Here is a 4,571-nt window from a genome sequence, read left to right on the forward strand (position 1 = left end):
GGGGGGGGGGGGGGGGGTTGGGGCTGGAGTTGTGAACCTGGTCCTGTCAAGATTTTTATTATTTGATTTGGTCCGGTCCAGTTCATAGTTAATTTGACATTGATAAATAAAATCCGGAGTAACTATAAACTAAAGAAATTGAAGAAAAAATATTTTTAAAAAATTTGGATTTAAATTGGGTCAAAGATCTTGTGGTCTAGTGCACTCGGTTTACACTCTCACATGGAAGGGAGTGGGTTCGAGCCTTAGTGTATAACATTGACTACATTGTGTAATAGAGTCAGGTTTTTGAATGCAAAGAATCGACCTCCTAGTCACTACCTAGTCACTACCCATCTGAGCACAAAGAGAGCTCGATCTCATGACCTCCTAGTCACTACCCATCTGAGCACAAAGAGAATCTTAATCCAATTCATATTTTAATGGATCATTCATAAATAAAATAATTATAAACACTAAAGAAATTGAAGGGAAAAAAAAAAAAACTTAAATGCTTTTTTATCTTTCGGGCTATTGGTTGGGCTAGATCAAAATTTTTATTGTTTGGCTCAATTTGACTTAAGCCACATTTTTTAATTAATTGGATTCGTCCAATTCAATTTAAATAATAACCATATAAATGACGTGATAACCCGCCAATTTGATACCTCCTAGAGAGCGGAAGAGAGAGCTAATTAGGATAAACATGTGATAGAAATTAAAAAAAAAATTCTGAATAAAATAAAAAAAATCGTCAAAATAGGTCAATTTTTCTTTATAATTAGAATATAATGAGTATTTTTTGTTTACTTCCTTTTATGGTAATAGCCAAATATTTAAAAATTTGAAAACAAGTTTTGAAAGTCATCCATTTTCAAACGGACACTTGCCACCTTAATAATACATTGAACCAAAGCTTTCCTCCCCAAATGAGCAAAGCGTGGATTTTTTTTATTGTTTGTTTCAATTATTAAATTTCAATCATACGTATTACAGTGGATTAACATCTAACAAACACAATTATATTAAACTTAGAAATACAAAAAACTAATATTATCTCAATAATCCAAAAACGAGTTGTTATACCATAGACCAGGGTGCACCTTGTAATGTGGACCATGGTCCTAAATTGTGTACTTTTAAGTTTTAATATTAGAATTATGAACTTTCAGAATATAAATTGTGTTTTTAAGTCAAAACATAAAAATTGTGTATGTTAACATTGTGCGTTCATAGTATATATAAATTGTGAATTTTTTGAAAGGTAAATTGTGAACATTTAATATGTAAATTGTAGACATTCACATTATATATGCGTTCGTAGTATACAAATTGTGAATTTTTAAATAAATTATGAACATTCAAGATCCAGAACTCGAATCCACTTTGCAAGGTAGCTAGATCCGGGTCCACACGATAATTTTCCTCCAAAAACACTGTCCCTGTGAAAAAAAAAAAATTAAACTCCAACTTTTAATTTACGAAAAAATCTATAGTTATTAGTTTAAACAACTACATCAATTAAATTTGGAATCTTATAATTATCAAGTTAATTGTCCAATCAATTCAACCAGGTTGCTATAATATTGAATTCCCACTGATATTGGTGAGAGTAGATATGGGAGCTTTGACATTTTATCAGCAAGCTAGTAAATGGCTAATGAAGTTTATATATTTGGAAATAGCATTATTATTGAGTTTAAATAATTCATTCATAAAACAGACTAGCTACTATACATCACAGATGAAGATTGTAACTAAAATGTTTAATTATTCGTTAATCAATTAATTAACAAGTGATTTAGGTGAGACTACAGCATCAATATAGCCATGCTTAGTCACTGTTTAATCGTCATTGACACTACTCGTACGTTTTTGCAGCAAATCATATATATTCAAATCAAACTTCCATCAACTCTCTTACCCAAAACCATAAGGTGACAATAAGTTTTTGATCATCTTCACAAAGAAACTATTGATCCATTCAATCTCTAAATAACAAGGATAGATCATCAATCACGATCTAAATATCTAGCCTAATTGTGTACGTAAATAATGCTTGATTAAATGTTAGCTTGTGTTGAGAAAACGAGATGATGAAAATGTTAGGCTACAACTTGGAGAGTCGAGTCTAGCATTCTTTTATCAAAACATGGCGCTACTATTACATAAGTAGTATAAGAAAATAAAGTTGAACATTCGTTAATAGCTATAGTTTTTGGAGTAATGGAAAGTGCTTGACGTAAGAGGGAAATTGTTGGGTTGTGCTAACTGCTACATAAGTACCTGCTGGATAGTGGCTTGGAGAGCTGAATCTGATATCCTACCATCGAAACGAAAGTTGTGCTAATTAAAATTATTGGGCAACACTAACTGCTATGAATGTACTGCAGACCGACAACTTGGGGGTCGAGTCTAGCATTTTTCCATCAAAATGAAAGTTATGATTGGGGATTGTTGGATGGCGTTAATTGCTACACAAGTATAAGGAAATAACGCTTGATTCAGACTGAAGAAACCAAGAACAGAGATAGAAATGGTATAGCTTAAAGAAGAACACAAGATGGACACATCCTGCCATCGAAACAAAAGTTGTGCTGGGCAATACTAATTGCTGTGCAAGTACTGCAGAGTCGCAGCTTGGAGAGCCGAGTCCAGTATCTTGTCATCGAAATGAAAGTTGTGATGGGGATTGTTGGGCGGTGATAACTGCTACACAAGTATAAGAAAATAATGCTTGATGCGGACCAAAGAAATCAAGAACAGAGCTAGATAGAAATGGTATAGCTTAAAGAACACCATTTGTTACCTAGTTCAATTGTGTAAAATACAAGATTTACGTAATTCAATAGTGTACCTGCTACGTTCACAGGATCAAAACAATAGATAATCCTACATTCAAAATTACAATCATCATCTTTATATAACCCTAACTTACCTTACATTTATAAAATTACTCCCTCCCCATCCAACAAACCCCCGAGAGACAGATGTTGTCGCTCCAGCACCCTAACTTGTATGCTTATGTTCACACGACAACCAAATAAATCACAAAGTTGTTAGCTAATATGTGTAATAGGTGAGAAAACGATTGTTTAAAACTTTATATATAGATATTCAATTTTTTTTTTATGGATGAGAAAGTAGGAGACAATATACATACATGGATGTTGAAAGCTATACTACTCACGTACTCGCATGAACTGTGCATGTTGATCACTCTTAAGGAATAATAATTTATAATTTAAAACAAGTCTAACTAATAATTTAAGTGGTTGCAAACTTCTTCATAAATCAAAAGAAATTTTTTTTTTCTTTTTAATTTCTTAAAACCTCCTCTATATATAAATAAGTGCACGTTATGTGTAGTTTGAAAGCAATTTTTATACAGAAAAAATTAGAGTGTGGGATCATTAAATTACAAGGTTGATAAGCTTTTTAATCACCTCAAGAAGATGAGAATGAGGTTTTTTGCCTATCTTTCTTAATTCATAATTACTAAATTAAAAAATCACTTTCAAATTTATTTTAGAACGTAACGATTTAAGTTTGATGATGTGCAACTGATCAATTGCATCATATCATCCATTTGGACTTCATCTATAGGATGGAGTTGCTTTTAGCATAACATCTGAGTTGTTGGGATTACGACTTCAAGGGATGAAGTTACGTTAGAAAGTAATTCTTTGATGGCTATGCAATTAAGAAGATTTATTTGTCATTCCGTACTAATAACAACCATCTCTCTTATGGTTCCCATCTGTTTAACACCTCCAAGAGGCATCATGACTAGACTCAGCTCGATCTTTACTTACTTTTTTGTTGATACTCAATTTAAATTTATTTAATTTTTTTTTTGTTGTTTCTTCTTTTCCACTATGTGCAAGGAATGAATAACTTGAAAATTTGAATTTATTTATAAAAAATAAATAAAATAACGGAATTTAATTTTTTATAGAATAATAATCCCAACAAAAAATGGTAAGAGTGTGGTAGCAATAGAGGCTCATTAGGAGGTGAGAAAGAGCTTTTACCCTATACAATTCAATTTCTTTATAAAAATTTATATATATATATATATATATATATATATATATATATATATATTTATTTATTTATTTATTTATTTATTTATTTATTTATTAGTACAAACCCACCCCAAATCAATGTAGCACAAAGGCTCCTTACCAACTTTTTCATTTCTATTTTTCAACTAAAATGCGTATATTTGAGAATTAATTTCTCATTCCTATTACTCGTTTTGATCATACGATATATCAAATTCTTTGTCTTACTTCAAAGTACTCGATTTCATTTTGACCAGACTCAAATCGAAAGTAGAACACATATATTTGTAGAAATGAACTGTACAGAGAAATGAAGTTAACAATGAAATAGACTACTTGTAATATAATATAATGGCCATTGCTAATTAAGTTACATGATTATGATTTATAATTATAAATTATATCATTTATAAATATTTTATTGTCTTATATATATAATAAACTCAAATATTTTCACTGTGTATAATCCATATTATATATACATACACATACTCTTCCTTTGTAAACATAAACTCATCACTCAAT

This window comes from Ipomoea triloba, chromosome 1 (assembly GCF_003576645.1).
Source record: "Ipomoea triloba cultivar NCNSP0323 chromosome 1, ASM357664v1".
NCBI lineage: Eukaryota > Viridiplantae > Streptophyta > Magnoliopsida > Solanales > Convolvulaceae > Ipomoea > Ipomoea triloba.